The 19,083-nt window shown below is 32.9% G+C and overlaps 2 long non-coding RNA genes across 2 annotated transcripts; both read right to left on the bottom strand.

The window, feature by feature from the left end:
* Positions 1–4,291: 4,291 nt before the first annotated feature.
* Positions 4,292–6,397, bottom strand: LOC128291507 (uncharacterized). Its single transcript, XR_008281313.1, has 2 exons — positions 6,271–6,397; positions 4,292–4,438 (listed from the first exon to the last, which is right to left on the bottom strand). It is a non-coding gene; the product is annotated as an uncharacterized LOC128291507 (long non-coding RNA).
* Positions 6,398–17,916: 11,519 nt separating this feature from the next.
* LOC128291563 (uncharacterized) lies at positions 17,917–18,374 on the bottom strand. The gene is made up of 2 exons (XR_008281402.1): positions 18,071–18,374; positions 17,917–17,946 (listed from the first exon to the last, which is right to left on the bottom strand). It is a non-coding gene; the product is annotated as an uncharacterized LOC128291563 (long non-coding RNA).
* Between the last annotated feature and the right edge of the window lie 709 nt (positions 18,375–19,083).

Here is a 19,083-nt window from a genome sequence, read left to right on the forward strand (position 1 = left end):
AGCTATTTAAGCCTTCTGTCCCAAGCCAACCTCAGTCCTTGGAGAAGCGCTTGAGCCTCCACTTAAAAGACACTAGTAGTCTACATACTCCCAACAAATCCTAAGATCCAACAAGCAAAAAAATCACGTAGAAAACCACCTATTGAATCAACTCTTGAATTGAGATAAACTCAGGCATAAGTACTTAATTTGGCTCAATGAATCCTTGGGCAAGGCCATGTATTACAAAGCTCATACTCTATACTAATGGCCAACTACCTCTGATTCTTAAGCATCCTGATCCCACTTCATACAATAATCAAAATTGCTTTACTATTGCCATGACCTTAAGAAAAAACAAATGCATTCCTATTTTTCCACAGTCTCCAAGGTATAATGGTAAACAAAGTTCTCCAATATGCCCCATTCACACATGTACGTTTTGTATGCTTTAAAGTTACACACCAACCATCATTGTAATTTCATGTTGAAAAATCTATCCCGAAACCCAACTAGAATCACTGAGGCCTAGACATACATTGAAAAACTACAATCTCTAAGCACGTAGAGACATATTCCTATTTTAGTACCACACCGCATGTGACAGCCCTCATTTGACCCTAGTCGAATGTGGTTTCGGGACCACAAAACCGAGTCATAAAATTTAGTTAAAATTTTAATTGCATATCTTATATGTGTGATAGTACTTGTGTAAAAATTTGATGTTTTAATTTTATCTTAGGAATGTGAATTTTGCTTGAAAGGATCTAGTTGAGAGACTTAGAAAATTATGATAGGTAAATAAGTAAGGACCAAATAGTATTAAAATAGGAAAGTTTGGGTTTGTATGTCAAAGTGCCCAATTCATGTTAAGTGGCCGGCCAAGCATGGTTCCATTCCTCTAAGTTTATGTTGTTTATTATTTAATATTGGTAAGTAAATTAAAATAAATTAAAGAAAGGAATTAAAAGGAAAAGATGAATAAAATAAGGAGGGAAGAGGAGTGTTCATCTTTTTTTTCTTTGGCTATTGCCGTGAGTGAGGAGAAGGAAGGAGATTTGGTTATTTGATTTTGGCTTGGAAGATGGCTAGAATGAGGTATGTATTGAATGATTCTTGAAAATCTATGCATGTTTGAGATGGTTAGTTCAAATTCTACTCATCCTATAGATTAGACTTAGGATTTTGAGGTTAAAATGGGTTAAGTGATTGCCGAATCTAATTTAGGGGTGGAGGATTGTGTTCATGTTATATTGGATAGGTAGAGATTGTAATGAGGTTGAAATTGTTGAATTGTTAGTTGGGTAACAAATGAAGCAATCGGCCATATGGGGTAAAAAATGGGATGTTCATTTTAGTTGTTGTTTCATTTTTGTGAGAAATGGGTCAAGTGTTCATGAGATGAAATTTTGTGATTAGATGAATTAAAAGTAATAGTATAGTTGATATATATATATATATATATATATATATATATAGATATACATATTCGGCCATCACTTTGGAGCTTATGTGATGTTGAGTTTAAGCTTTGCATATTTGGCTATATATACATATATATGTAAGCCCATTCGTGATATTACCTTAGGACTATGTATATATAACAGACAAAAAATGGGAAAAACTAGCAAAGGTGATTGCGAATGTCCAAGTATACATATGCATGTGTGATTGGATTATTGAAAGTATGGTAATTGCATAAGGTTATTAGCCGAATAGCTAAGAACATAAGGTAGCAAGATAAAAATTTTACCATGCCGTTCCGTATGTCATAAAATCATTAAAATGTGAATACCAATATATGTAGAAAAGCGGTTGAATGAGTTAATTTATTTGTTTAAGCTCAAGATCCTAAATGAGAGGTGTCCAACAAGGGGAAATCGAAGGTCATCGAGTTGCCGACTTGGAATTATTTTACCCAACACAAGGTAAGTCATTAAGCATATAGTTGGTATTGATTTAAATGATCGTAATACCTATGCAATTGTGTTTAATGAGATGAAATGTATATAAATGTATATGTATGTAGAGATGAAATTGTCGAATGTAAAAAGGAAGTGAAGCGTATAGAGTGGCTGGTTTTCGGCACTAAGTGTGCGGGCAATAAGTGTTCACGGTTGTGAGATTGGCACTAAGTGTGCGGGCTTGAAATGCATGGCATTAAGTGTGCGAGTTTAAAGTACATGGCACTAAGTGTGCGTGGTTGATTATTAAGCACTATGTGTGCGAACCCACTATATATATATATTTTCTATCAATTATTTATATTAAGGGTGCGACCTTACCGAGTCGATTTCGGACAGCGGAAAGAGTAAAGTACCTTGAGTTCATGGCTAATAGGTGCTATGTTTATATTTGGAGTTGAGCGTGGTAAGTTTTGAACCTATGTGATGATTATAATTGAAGTCACGTACATAAAGTTCATCGTGGAATAGGTGAAAGTTCGCTTAGTTGTATGATTGTAACGAAAATAAAATGATGTATGGAAATGCCTCAATTATTCTATTGAATAGAGTATGAAATGTCAATGTAGGACTTGGAATGAGATTGAATCGTAAGGTCTAAGAAACTATGGCATAGTTCGGTATGGATGGAGTACTTAGCCTCATTTCGTTGTTTCCTCTTGTGAAAATTTTATTAATGGATGGTAGTGTAATGCTTATGACTTACTGAGTTATATACTCATTCGGTGTTTGCTTGTCACCTATTTTAGGTTTCTTGGACTCGACTTTTTGTGTATTTGGGACCGTCATCGAAGTCATCACACCGGCTAGCAACTTTTGGTATTTTCTTCTTAGTTGGTCTAGGAGAACATTTCGGCATGTATAGGCTATTATGTTTTGTTGAAATTTGGTATGTAAACTTTTAGCCATGCGAAAATGGCATAAATGTTCGGTTGGAATTGGTTCTATGATGTTTGGACACAAGTCTTGGTAATTCGGTTTTGGTTGAGTATTGGTTGAGGCCTACTCGATTATTATGCCATATGTCATGGCTGATTATTTTCGGTGTTAAATTCATGATTTGGTAATAGTGTAGTGGGGAGATGCTCGGTGATGATTAGCCTTTGGCATGGCTAGTCATGGTTATAAATTGTGACATGTATGATGAATTATTAGTTAGATCAAGGAAAAATCATGAAATAGGCATAGTTTGTTTTAGTAACAGATGCTGACAGCAGCAGTGATGTGAGATTGAAAAATCACTAAAAATAGTAGAAATGGAATTAAATAATGAATAAATTATGAAATCTAAGCTTGATGAGTCTATTTTCATATGGAAGAAACGAAACAACCATATGAGCTGTATGTTAGGAGTTAATTAAATTCTTGTGAAACAGGGCCAGAGCGATTTCTGGATCCCCTGTTTTGATTTAGAAAATTCACCGTAAACTTTATCGAGATAATTAGAGGTCTTTCCTTATATGTACAAATTCATTATCGAGTCTAGTTTCATTAGAGACAAACGGCATAGGCATTGAAGCCCTGTACAGGGAGATATTTAAATCGTAAGGTACAGAGGTCAGTGTAGTCGAACCTTGAAACAGGGGAGACTTTAACAAATAAACTGTACTAATTTTTCCAACAAAAAAATTCTAAAAAAATTTCCCCATATAGATATATGAGTCTAGTTTCGGGGAAAATTTACGGAATTTGATTTCGAGTTTCAGAACTCAAAATATGATTTTTAAAGCGACCACGATACAGTAGCTAGCTTGCCTGGAACAAAAAAAAATAGGGGGAAATACATGAAGTAAGCCGGTAACACCTCGTGTTCGATTTCCGGTAACGGCCATGAGTTTGGGGTGTTACACCGCAAACAATAACCTATAGAAGATGTAACACCCCAAACCCGGCCCAGACGTTATGGCCGGATCTGACATGCCACATCGAAGCGTTCAAAACATATTGTTGATCCAGAAAAACCTACTTAGTGTTTTAAAAGATAATTTCATTATAGGTTAAAGTGAATGGAAACTGTGCACCAGGTAGGAAACCGGAAAAGAGGAGGTGAGTCTATCGGACTACTTAAGTACCAAGCTCCCTTCGGATCCAATCCTAGACATGCACACCGCCATTGCCACACCTTAACGTCATGTATATTTTTAGGAAACCGATTTGATTAAGTCATTTTTAGGAAAAGTGATTAATTTTGGAAAATACTTTCATTGTGGAAGCTTTGCTTGTTGTCGTGTTATTTTGAAATCAATTGTTGTTTTTTTTTTTTTGAAAACGCGCCCTAAAGCTATCCAATTTCAACAGTTAAAATAAGTAATACCTATCTTAGTAATACATATTTAAACCATCAAAAATAATTAAGCGGCCTTATTACATTTAAAAACCCAAACCTCAACGTAAATAATAGGATGTCCAGTTCACCAGAAGAAAACCAAACTTTCAGAACGGGTGGCCACTCCGAATTCCCTCACAGCTCCAAGCCCACTATGGTTGGGGATTTCCTGCGTGGATGAAAATAAAAAGGGGTGAGTTTGGGGAAACTCGGTGTAAGGAAAACCCATTCAAAGCCCAAGTCACTCAAGCCTATTGGGCCTAAGCCCATTCAGTAATGATGGTCTTGGACTAGAGCCCTTTTCAGATTACAATAAACCGGGCCTTAGCCCTTATTCAGATAACAAGTATGGCCCATAGGCCCATTTCAAAATACATGCAACATCAATAACATATGCAAGCCCATTTGGGAGACTACTCAACCCACCAACCACTACACTCCACCGTGCAGTCCTACACTCCATGTGGGAATAGCTCAACCCACCCACCCAACACTCATGAGCTTGACCTTCTTTGCTCGATTAACGATAAATTGAGGCAAAGCCTCTAGTACGTGGACAAGCCACTTTCAGTACTTCCTCCGTCAATATCCCAATCCCATGCATCGATAATAACAACATGGCATGCGATAAATAACAACGATCAAACATGCATTTAGGTCAATTTAACCTGTGGGTATTTTGGTAATTTATCTACTAGGGGTAAAGCGTAAATTTTTACTTTTAAAGGTATTTCAGTAATTTATCTATTTTAGGGTTTTTCATGCATATTCCTACTTTTCACGTACTAATGAATCACGCATCGAGGGTTCTTACCGAATTGGGCCGTTGGCCCATCATTCCAATTTTGGCCCATTAAGCCAAAAAATATCGAGGCACGTAAATCATGCACTTTGCGGTCCAAATTTTGCAGCTTACCAAAAACATTAATCGATTTACCTCACGAGCATTCGCACACTCGCAAATCTACAAAATATCGGTTTTCGACATTTCGCTTTTCGACTTTTGCCGATCCGAGACTAAGAAAGAGGGTGTTAGTTACACACATTTGCATGACGATATCTTGACGAGATCCATACACGAACCGCCTACAATTGGATTACTAACACGTTAATCTAACTATTCAAATACAAACTACGATTAACCCCTTACAATATTCGGCCAACCACACCTACAGATCATAGTAACTTATAAGAAATCAATAAGCAACTCATTAACAAATTTTTGTCAATGTTTACCACATAATCATAATTTCACTGCAAGCTGTCTTCCTGAGCAACAGTCACTAAATCATTTATAACTGGAGCTACGAAACTCCAAATCAAGTTCCGTTAATTTTCCCTGAAAATATACTCATATATCTTATATCCATAAAATTTTCAGAATTTTTGGTTTAGCCAATCAATACCAGATTTTTCTTAAAGTTTCGCATGTTTCACTGTTTGACTAATCTGACCACTCTTCATTACGAATCAAATTTCTCATTGTACAGAATTCAAAATATGTTCTTGTTTATTTCAATTGAAACTAGACTCAACAAGATTTAATTACATAATTTATTCAGCTTCTAATTCATCTTCCACAATTTATGGTGATTTTCCAAAGTCACATTACTGCTGCTGTCCCAAGCAGATTTATTACCAAATTCACTCTTTCACACATAACTTGTATGCATGTTATTTAAACATATATATCACCAATCAATCATCACATATCTATGATTTTACTTAAGTATAATCTCCATTTCATCATTTTAAAGCACAACATGTTAGCCCATTTTTCCCTTTAGCATCTAAGGCACATGCATGTTCATTTGTTTGGCTCAACTTCTCCTATCTTCCATTTTTCATCAAAAGAACATGAAACAACAACCATTTCCTTCATTTTAATTCATGACTAAATGCTCACAACACAACCAAAAACCAAAATATGCTTCAAGAGTTAAGGTAGAATCAAGAAGAACTCATGAACATCAAGATAGAAGCAAACTACCATGAACTTACCTTCAATTTTCTTCCCCAAGTGACCAAACATTCAAGAGCTTTCTCCTCTCCTTTCTCTTCTCTAACTTTCGGCTATGATGAACAAAGATGGACAAAACTTTGTTCTTTTCACCCCTTTTTCATTTAATAAAATTTCATATTTCATCCATTTAATTCTTTAATACAAAAGACATGAAATGCCCATCATGGAACATTTACCTAAACCATTATCATGGAACATTTACCTAACCCATTATCATGGAATATTTACCTAATCCATTATCATGGAACATTTACCTAACCCATTATCAATTTGTACCATGAATTATGGATATCAAGTGCTCATATTGTCTACAACAACATGATGGCTGGCCACTTCATGTAAAATGGGAGGTTTGTCATGCAAATCCTCCTATGTTGCACTCCTATTTATTTGGCCACTTCAATTTAGCCTATAGTATTTTCAAACATTTTCACATAGGTTCTATTTCATAATTTCACCCCCTTTTTCTTATGGAACAAAAATTAACTAAAATTGCCGGGTTCTATCTTAAGCTTGGGCCTTCTAGAGGCCCACTAACATAATTAAACCTATGCCAACATTCACAGAATTCCCGAAAATTGGGGCGTTACAGAAGACATAGGGCAATGAACTCGTTCAAAATTTATTAAAACCATTCCTAAAAAACTAACCACAAAAAATGCCTCACGCTTTGAAGTGCAATACTTTTCAAAATCACATTCCTTACTTCTTGATTTTCACTATAAATGAAATTATAGTGGCCGTATACATATCTGATATTGAGAAGCCCCCATGTTGTGACCACCTTAGAAAAAGACCATTGTCACAATCATCGGGAGAGGGTGGAAGTATCCCAGTGATTTTCTAAAAAATTGCAAAAGGATGGTTCTATGTCATATGCGACATCCAAGAACCATTGTGATCGACCATGTCCGTGTTGGATCTGGTGCCTTAACTATAGTATTTTCGTTTATATACACTTGTATTTTTTTTTGAACAAGTGAGTTTAATAATATCCATTAATTACATTAATACCCTTTGCATATTGTCCTCAATGGTTTTTAATACTAATACTATTATTTTAATGGTTATCTAAAATTTAACTAATACTAAGCATTATTACCTGGTTGGACCATAATATGAAAAAACAACTTATATTAGTAGATGACCCTAAACATGTCATTAGTCTAATCAGAATGAGAAAATCAATTGAAAGAATGATATGTCATTTATTAAGTCCAATTAAGGGGATGCTTTGTCTTTAGTATCGGAGCATATGACTCCTACAAGATAAAGACATAGATGTGACTGACTAGACTGACAGTATATCCAACAAGACCCAAGTAATATTGATCCTAGTTCTGTTTATGGATTTATTCACTTGTGACCTTCATAGAGTGACATACCTTAATCCTAAATGGATGATGGACTATGTATGTGTGACTTGTATACTTTGATATAAGTGAAAGCCTAAGTTCAAATATATAAGGTACCGAAAGATAGTACGTTGGGTGTATAACTTCTGCAGTATGTAGCGTCATTCACAATAGTGTAGTTCATAGCCCGATTAATGGGTAAATGATATCTTCCCATTGACATTACATGGTAAATGAAAAGTAAATGTGACCACAGGTCATTTGTCTTTTTGATAAATGAATCGATTACTATTTGATAGTAATAGACTTATCATGAAGGAAGATATAATGGTTACCATAAGATAAAATAAGATCATATTGGGAGCACAGATTTATCCCAAAGAGATTAAAGATATCCTATGATGGTAACACACTTATGACAAGGTCATTGGACGAGCACTGATTGAGTAACTTTCATAATGGTATGTAATTAGAAAGAGTTGAATCACAATACTATAGTGGAATAACTTCATGACTAAATGAGCTTATAATTAATAAGCGAAAAGCTAAAATTTAATTATAAATCATTTGACCCCTAATTATTTATCTCCAATCGGTCCATCCGCTAGCCCGCTGAAACTAGAAATGACTTGCTTATAGAATCAAATGGACAGAAATGGATAAAAATGATAAGGTTAGACAAATGGGTCACATTTGAAAATGAATTTCTTCTCACTAAATATAAAAATGAATTGAAAATTAATTTAATCTTTTCATATTATTATTTAATTAAATAATTAAAGTTAAAAATGTAATTAAATTAATTAGTCATTGTGAATCTGTTGAATATGGAAATTAAATATATTTCCCATAGTTTCTTTTACGGTAAAGTTGTCATGACTTTAACGAAATTATAATTGGTTTGAGAAAATTATTTAATTAGAAATTTTTATTTATCTAATTAAATTAATTAATAAATAATATTTATTTTTGGAAATAGACAAACATGTATTGGGTTACATTAAATTATAAAATGTTTTGTTAAAAGTCTAGGAAATGCATGTAATTGGACCCAATACAAGAGAAGACCAAATTCCCCTCATATTACATATAAAGGGTGGCAACCCTAGTGTATTTAACTAGGGTGTGCCTCCCCCCTCTTCTAGTTAGAATATAAGACTGATTTTCTATTAAATAAATATTATTTGTGTTTTACTAATACAACTAGTATTCTCCTATCTCTTCCTATAAATAGATGACATTGGTATAATTATTCACACAAGTTTTACATAAGTTCATAACTTTGAGATATTGTTATTCTACTAGAAAGTAGAGAATTTATTTTATAAGTATAAATTCTTTTTTCTGGAAATAACAATTATGTCGATTTCTATTGAGAGAGAATTACGTTCCTACTTAAAGTAATAAGTCGTTTCTGGTTCTTGTTTGATTCGTGATTATTTGAGCCCATGCTTAAAGCAACTCAAGGTACAAGAATAGTGGAGAAGGTCGTTCAATTGAAAGTTAGAAATGTCTAGGATCTATCTTACTCGAAGCATAGGTATTTTTGGGGAAACTTTTATTGTTAAAAATATCACAAACCGAATCAGATTTTAAATTTTTATTTTTTTTCGTTGTGATAAAACCATTTTATTAAACCATATTTTTTCAGTAATCTGCAATAGTGGAATCCTCATGACTTGTTCCATTTCCAATAAACTAATATTTTAAAGGACCAACTCTATCCACCCACTTGTAACACCAAAACTTCACCAACTTTCCATTGTCGATCAACCACTTTGTCAAGATGAATTGCATCGAATTGATTAAGGGAGAACACCTTGAATATTATACTTTCCTTTCAAAACTCTAACCCAAAATGCCTTTATGTTTGTAATAATAGAAAAATCAATTCAAGCTTCAATAAAAACATTTTATTTTTATCACAAAGGCCCCTAAAGCCCAGGCCATCATAGGAAATAGGTTTAAAATTATTAAGTGTTTTAGAGAGTGTTTCCTCTTCAAAAAGGTTAAATTATGTATTTATATTATATGGTTACTATTCATGGACGTGACATTATAGGTAGGTTCCCATGCATGCCAACATGTACTCTACTCTAAGATTAACACATGTTTCCTAAATGTGGGTTCATTTCCATGGTGATGCGAACCCACATCATGCGATCCCATAGAGGGGTGTGAACATCGCACATGCAAACTCAAAGTGTGAATCACATGGGTTGACAGGTCAAGACCCAATTGAGTAACCAGGTCGAGTCGATAATAGCAAGTACCATAATAATTTGTCCCCCGCCTAGTTCAAACAAGAGTTACAAAGTGACTTTTCCAATAACTTGATTTTTCGAAGTAAGAGAAATTACTAAAGGAAAAGCTTATCGAGTACGCTTTTTGCTTCAACTTGTTACATACAGTTCACCATGTGTTGGGGAGTGATAAAATTGTACACAACTGATTGTGCCGTTATTCTCAAATACATGAATTGTTAAAGTGTAAAACCCTTTTTAAAAAGAGGTTACCTAAACCCTAAAAATAAAACTATCTAAATTTGAAATTTTTGAGGAGCTATTGTTGAGAAGAAAAATTTTAGAGGTAATTTTCTTAAAATTGCCATCATTTTTGTGGTTTTTTCTAGGTATATTCAAACACGATGGTTAGGGCGAGAGGAAATGGTCATGTTATTCAAGGTGTCCCTTCATAATTCCGTGAAGTAAATGCTTCGGTGGAGGCAAAAACTTATGTTTGTACCACCAAAGAGGAAGAAATAAGTCGTGTTTTGGCTGCTTGGGGAATTCAACTACCTAATTTTGCATACGACTACTCAATCACCGAAGGATCGAACTGATTAATCAACACCATTGATGGAAGTTTCCTACTTCCATTGCACATGATAGAAGTAGGTTTCCATCTACCACTCCACCCATTCTCTTGCCATCTTCTCGATGAATACAAGATAACACCAGGGTAGCTATCTTACTTTTCATGGTGGGTCCCAATGGCGTATTTCATCGAATGTAGTCGACGAGAGGAAATGTCAATTGTAACACCCCCTTACCCGATACTGTCGTCGGAGTCGAGCACGAGACGTTAACAGACTTAAATTATCACTTAAACAATTTCAAACAATTTATTTCACCTTTCGTAATAAATTGCCCATCTACGTCATAGTTGCTAAAAAAATCATAACTTGAGTTACGAAACTCAAAATTAAAATCTATAAATTTTCCCTGAAACTAGAATCATATATATATATTCACTAATTTTTTTCCAGAATTTTTGGTCAGGCCAATTAGTACAGTTTATTAGTTAAAGTTTCCCTGTTTCAGTGTTTGACTGCTCTGACCTCTATTCACTACGAATCACTTTTCTCTCTATACTGAATTTAGATGAATATGTCATTTGTTTCTATTAAAAGTAGGCTCAATAATAAAAATATAAATATAAATTATGAATCCTAATCATTTTTTTACCATTTTTAGTGAATTTCTAAAGTCAGAATAAGGGATTCAGAAATCGCTTTGACCCTATTCCACCAAAACTCAAATTTATCATAAAAAACAACTCATTTACTTGTTTTGTTTCTTCCATATGAAAATAGACTCAATAAGTTTGAATTTCATATTTTATTCACCATCTAATTATTTCTATATTATTTTTAGTGATTTTTCGAACTCACGTCATTGCTGCTGTATGATACTATTTTATAGCAAATTTCACCTTTTTATGAATTTCCATGGATTAGATAGCACATTAAGCATGCATAACACCAAATATGATCTTGATTAGCCATTCCAATGGCTAATCATTACCAAACATTTCCTTACCACCCAATAGCCATATCATAAGACTATATACAAAAAATGATTATAATGCTATACATGCCATACTCAAAATATATAAGCCACTATACCAAAATGGTCCTCAGATAGTGTGAGCGAGCCTCCAACCGTTCCCGATTTCCAAGCTAGCTTGTCAAAACTAAAAAGAATGGAAAGGAGGGAGTAAGCATAAATGCTTAGTATGTTCACATGCAAATAGCAAGTAACATAATCATGCAATCCAACATAAAACATCATTTGCATAAATATCACCAAGACCTTCATGTTACACTTGCATTTACTATCTTACCACGATTTCATCATACCAAGTTTTCAACCCAAGGGTTTAAGCGCATACCTGTCCAATTTTCTCATTCACCACACTTACCAACATGTCACCTTCGTCTTAAGTATTCTCCTTATTCACTTAAGATTCACCCATTGAACACATCAGAATATAATTTGGTTACACGGATTGCATGCACATAAGTGTCATACCCACAGCTAAACAAACTCAATAGCCTGTGGAAACTATGTAACCAAGCTACGATGTAACCCGCCCATAAGCAAACTCGGACTCAATTCAACGAGCTCGGATGCCTAGTTACATCTCACGAACTCAGACTCAACTTAACGAGTTCGGAACTCAAATATCTTAGTGACATGTCACTTGTTCCTAGTCTATTTCCAAGGTTCAAATGAGATTTTCCTCAATCACACATCTTTGCCGTCTTCCACGGAATGTCGGAACCAATACTTGGTAGCATTTCATATTTATCAAGTAGCTCACATAATTTGCATATTACTCAATAATAACCACAAAGCATAATATTTCATGATAATAATCATCATATCATATAAATAAAATTAAATTACTTAAAATGACAATTATGTTACTACATTTACACATGAACTTACCTCGGTACAAAATGTCAGAAATCGAGCCTATTCCTCGTAAACTTTATTTTTCCCTCGATCACAACTTGAATCTTGTTTCTCTTGATCTAAAATAACAAATTTAGCTTATTTAATACTCACATTTATTAAAACACTCCTTGACTCAAACTTTGGAAAAATTACATTTTTGCCCCTAAACTTTTACATATTTACACTTTTTCCCCAAGGCTCGAAAATTAAACTTCATCCTATTTTCTTATGTTTTATGACATGCTGATCATTTTTCCCTTCTATGGCAACATCAAATTCTCACTCTAACATGTACTTATGAACATTAGGTATTTTTACCGATATGTCGTTTTACTTGTTTTCATGTAAAATCGCTTAGCAAAAGTTGTTTAAAACAATTTCAAGATTCATATTCTACCATAAAACATAAAAATAAACACATTTCACCTATGGTTATTTTTCCAAATATAAACCCTAGATTAAATTATTGCTAGAATAAGCTTAATCAAGTTACCGGGACTCCAAAAACGTAAAGAACATTAAAGACGGGGCTAAAATGGACTTACAATCGAGCTTGGAAGCTTGAAAAACCCTATCTATGTCTTCCTCATGTGAAATTCGGCCAAGGGGTTGAAGATGGACAAAAATTGGCTTTTAATTTTGTTTTTAATTCATTTTAATAACTAAATGACCAAAATGCCCTTAATTAAAAACTTTATTGTTTTATCTTCCTTTAGGTATTTTTGTCCAAACTAGTATAATGGTCTAATTGCTATCTAAGGACCTCCACTTTAAAAACCCATTACTCACAAGTACTTAGTACATTTTTGAACTAGAACACACATTTTACAACTTTTGCAATTTAGTCCTAAATATCAAATTGGACCCTCTAACGATAAAATTTCTAAACAAAATTTTCACACAATCATAAAATCATGCCATAGACCTTAAAATGATAATAAAATAATTATTTCTATCTCAGATTTGTGATCCCGAAACCACTATTCTGATTAGCCCTAATTCGGAATATTACATCTTTGATTGTTATTTTTTAAAATTTGTACCAACTAAAAGTGTGCTATCAATCATCTTGAACTGGGCTTTGAATCTTTGCTAAACTACTGTAAATACATACGGGTTAAGTGAAAGTTTGGAACTAGCTTTGATTTCCCAATCGAATGGTCAATACCTAGTAAGAACATGTGCTTAAAAAAATGAGAGATTATATCTGAAGTAGGGTAGGGTCAATATTATAGGCTTTATAGAGGTCGCGTACTAGATGTAGAGGAAGTTTTAACATGTAGAAATGTATTTCAACCATGTAGAAATGTATTTCAACACTATCTCTTAAATCTGATTCTTAATGGATGGCGATCAATTGATGATAACAATGGTGCGGACATTGTGACTGTATTGTCCGTGTAGTTTGTATGACCATATAAAGCTAATGATGATTTAGGGCTTATTCTCTTCGGAAGGAAGGAAGATCCTAAGAATTATTTTTATACCTTCTGTAAACTAAAACCTCATTTGTGGTCCCCTAAACCTTCAGGGGATCCAGAAAGTGGTGTGAACCCCTTATAATAATTGCTGGTGCTGATGATACACTTATTGGTGATGCATGAACAGTTTGCGCTATTGAGGAGAACTCAGGAGAATCCATAATTTTATCGAGGGAGATTAACAAATACATGAAAGTCAATCATTTATGAAAAATGTGTAAGGTGGTCCCTGTTGGATATGACACCCTAAGTGTAGTATTTTCGTCAGCATATACTTGTAATTTTTTCGAACAGGTTGTTTAGTAAAACAAATTCACTTGTTACATTAATATACTTTGTATAATTGTCCTTACATGGTTTTTGCACACAAATCAAAATGGAAACAAATGTTGCTAATTGGTTGTCTAAACGTTTAACTAATACCAAGTGGTATTACGTGGTCAGGTTGTAGTATAGAAAGATATCTTGTGTTAGTAGACGGACCTAAAAATGTCCTTAGTCTAGTAAAAATTGACAAAACTGATTGAAAGAATAATATGTCATCTATCAAGTCCAATTGGGGAGATGTCTTGTATTAGGCATCGGAGTTAATGACTCCCAGAAGATAAAGACATAAATATGACTAATTGGATTGACAATACATCAAACGAGACCCAAGTAGAATAGATCCTGAATCTATTTGTGGATTTATTCACTTGTGACGTTCATAGTATAGCATACCTAAATCTTAAGTGGATGGTGGACTATGTATGCATGACTCGTACACTTTTATGTAAGTAAAAGCCTGAGTTCAAATAGATAAGGAACCAAAAGCTGGTACGTTGGGTGTATGGATTCTGTAGTATGTAGCGTCATTCACAAAAGTGGATATAATAGCCCAAAACATGGGTAAACTATATCCTCTCTCATTGGCATTACATGGTTGATGAAAAGTAAACATGGTGATGGGTCTTCTATCTTTATGATGGATAACTTGATCACTATTTGATAGTAATTGATTTTTCATGAAGAAAGATATAATGGTTACCTTGAGATAAAATAGGATCATATTGCGAGAACGAATATTATCCTAAAAAGATCAAGGATATCCTATTAGGGCAACACACTAATGACAAGGTCATTGGATAAGCACTGAGTAGTTGATTTCATAACGGTATGTCGTTAGGGAGAGCTCAGTCATGATACTATAGTGGAATGAATTCGTGATTAAATGAGTTTACAATTAATAGGTGAAAAACTAGAACTTAATTATAAATCATTTGAGCCTCAACTATATATGTCCAATCGATCCTTCCTCTAGCTCGTTAAAACCCGAAATGAATTACGTGTTTGAATAGAAATGAACGGAATGAATAGAAAAAGAGAAATGAGAAACATTTAGGAATGATTATTGTTTTCTTCGAAATGGAGAAATGAAATCATTTGGAAATGAATGTAGGTTTCCAAAAATGGAAATGAAAATGAAATGGAAACTTACAATCCTATATAGAATTACTTAAAAAATGATGGAAGAACAAGTTTATGTTTTTGGACTGTTTTGAAGCCTGAAAATGAAAATAAATAATTCAGTCATAGTGAACATATTGAGTTGTGACATACTGAATGGATTTTTCTAGAAATTTTACTGAGGATAAAATCACCAAAATTTTACCAAGGGTAAAAGTGTCAAAATTTTACCAAGGGTAAAATTGTCAAAATTTTACTAGGATAAAATTGGGATGAGAAAATTATTTAATATGTAAATATTAAAGTTTATTTTGGATAATAGAAAAACAGAATAAGGTTGGATTATATTACAGAGTATTGGGTCTTAAAGGCCCAAGAAGTACTCGTAATTTGACCCGATGTAAGAGAGGCCCAAAACCCCTTATATAGCAATAAGGGGGCAGCAACCCTAGTAGAAATACAAAGGTGAGTCGTTCACACCTCTTCGACTTTAACGAGGATGTTGTTTTTCTATTTAAAACAAACATTCATAACTGTACAAGGGTTCTACCTTCTCTTCCTATAAATAGATGGTACTGGTAGAGCTTTTTATACAACTTTCAGAGATTGTTATTCTGCCGAAAAATAGAGAGAATTTATTCTCAACTTATAATCATATTTTCATAATAAAAATTTTATTGGTTTCTATTAAAGAAGAGAGAATTTTCTTTTTCACCCCAAAAGGAGAGAAAACTTTTTCTACTTCTATGTTTCAATTCAATTGGTTCAAGCCCACACTAGAAATAGTTCGTGGTACGAGAATAGCGAAGAAGATCATTTGGTTAAAAGTAAAAAAATAGTAAGGATCCGTTTATTAGAAAACATAGGTATGATTTTGGTCTAAGGTTCATTGATATAAATATCACAAACAGGGTTGGTTTTAAAAATTTTAATTTTTCGCTGTGCAAGAAAACCGTTTTCAAATCGAGATTTTTCCAACAGTCCCTTTGTACTTTTGCTAGGGAAGAAAGTGCAAGTAGTAGAAAGAAACAAAAAACTATTGTTGAAGCTGTCAATATTGGTTTAAGTAATGAGTATAAGGATAGCCCTGTAAGGGAGCTTCTACGAAAGAAAGGGAAGGATCTCGCTGTAACATCTGATGATATGACCAACATTGTTATAGTCTCAATTGTCATTCCTTCTCCCCCTAGTTCTCCTCTTATATCTCTACCTCCACCCAGACAACCTACCGAATATACCTTTGGTTCGTTGTTGATCATGGTCCTCTTGGAGGTTTAATGAAGTTTATGTCTACTAGTAGTGATGTAACAACTCATTTTCAGTGATATCAAAATAGTGGTTTTGGGACCATAATTCTGACAAGCAAAATTAATATTTTTTATTTATTTAGTTTTTATGAGATTTCATTAAGGTCTAATTAAAATTTCATTAAGAAATTTTGATGTTTACACAGTTAATTAAGTAAAAAGGACAAAAATGAAAAAGGTGTAAAAGTTGAGTTCTAATAGTTAAAGGAGTCTAATAGCCATGGAATCTTAAACTAATGGACTTGTATAGTAATTATACCAATAAATGGGGTAGTGGATATTTATCACTGCAGCAAAATTGACTTTTAGCGGCGTTTTTTAAGGTTAAAAGCGCCGCTATAGATGGCGCCACTAAAGTTAGCGGCGTTTATTTGAAAAAAATGCCGCTAAAGATCATGACCTTTAGTGGCGCTTTCCCACAAATGCCGCTAAAGATCAAGACCTTTAGCGGGGCTTTTCCTACAAACGCCACTAAAGATCACGACCTTTAGCGGGGCTTTTCTCAAAAACGCCGCTAAAAGTCATGAAATTCAAAAAAATATTACAAAATATTATAAAGGTCATGAAAATATAAAAATTTAAAATTCATTATCAAATTAAATTTTCTATTAAAATTTTAACTTTAAAACTAAATACAAAAATTAATGAATTTAAATTTAGAATTTAAAATAATAAATTAATAACACAATTAAAATCTAAAAGTTAGAACTCAAGTTATCTTAAATATTAAAATAAAAATAAAATTTACAATCAAAACTAAAATAAATAATAAAAATTAGATTAAATATAAAGATATCAATAAAATAAGATATTATAATGAAGTTCCTTAAATGAAATAAGGACTTAAGTCCCATGTAAAATATCAACATTGATTATTTAAATTGATTAACTAAGTCAAAATTGCAATTTGTATTTTTCTTCTTTCAACTCAAATAATAATAAAATGTTGAAACAAAACAATTAAATAAAAATTAGAATAATTAGTTGACACGAGATTATTATTAAGTATATGCAAATATGCAAGTAGACGATTACAAAATAGGGTGTAGCTTTTGATCAACTAATTAGTTGATCCCACTGTAGGTTCTATCTATAATCTGCTTAACTAACATACAAACATAAGACACTCTAATACTTTTTGCACATAAAATATCTAAAAGTCACACCGAATTCGGATTCATAGAACATACGGTGTCAGCTGCATGTTATCATCCTTATTCGTTGCTGCAATGCCTCCCACAAGCATTCGTAGAGGTAGGAGCTAGTCATTATGCGCCTCCTGCAAATTGTTCTTGGACCGCAATCTAGTGTAGTTGGTTTTTCCTGTTCCATTTGCCACCATTCAAAACATAAATGAGCTATTGCCACACAAAAGTAATCATCAAAACGATATCCAGAAAAACAATATACAGTTAAATTATGAGAATGCAAAAATACGAAACGATACCGCTGTTCTTAGATCCCACAACATTACTTTCCCATCATAAGATGAAGAAAGTAAATGAAAAGGAGACGTATTGTGCCACTTGCAAGCTGGAATCCAATAACTATGTGCCGAGAACTGAAACACAGGTGTCGATGTTCCTTGAAAAATAGAAAAAAAGTTTCAAGTGAGATGGAGTTTTAGTGGTTTCATGTGCCTGCACATGCAACAAGTAGGAGAAAAAGAAGGGAAAAGAAAAAAATGAAAGCAACCTAAGAAATAGTATCCTTTTACCCTTTTTTCTCGGATGAACAAAAATGGTACATCCAAAAATGGAACATCCAAACATCAAATTAACAATAATGATTATGACAAAGAGCTCATTCAACTAATTTGATATAATTTAATCAATTAATTCAATAGTCAATTAACAATATTAACTATTATGGTTAAAATGCAAAAAATTATATTTTTAAAATATATAAATTCTAATAATAACATTCAAATCAGCATTTTGATAGAGTCAACAATACTAACTGATTGAACTAACAGATAACAATTAAATTAAATTATGTCAAATCAAAGTATAAAGATTAAATATTAAATTTTAGCATGATAAAGAGGAGAAAACTATAATTTGACCATTTTATTGGTTATTTCAATTTAATTTTAATTTATTCAAATAAATTGATTTCAATTTGATTCACTGTTTGTAAGTTAGAAAACTATAATCATCCGAACCAAACTAAATTTAATTTTTTATTTTATAACTAATTTCTTTTACAAATATAAAATAAAAAATTTATTTAAATTAGTAAAAAATTAAAATATTTTATACAAATATATTTTAAAACTAATTAATCAAATGTATACAATGTTAACTAGTGCTAAGAAGTGGTATTTACCTCACATATCAAAGATCATTCATCGCACCATATCATTAAAAATACGTTCAAATCACAAATGATCAACACAAGCAAGATACTTCTTGATGGCATTTCTATCTACCTAATCCTCATTAATATATTTTATATATT

Source organism: Gossypium arboreum, chromosome 4 (genome assembly GCF_025698485.1).
Source record: "Gossypium arboreum isolate Shixiya-1 chromosome 4, ASM2569848v2, whole genome shotgun sequence".
Classification (NCBI taxonomy): Eukaryota; Viridiplantae; Streptophyta; class Magnoliopsida; order Malvales; family Malvaceae; genus Gossypium; species Gossypium arboreum.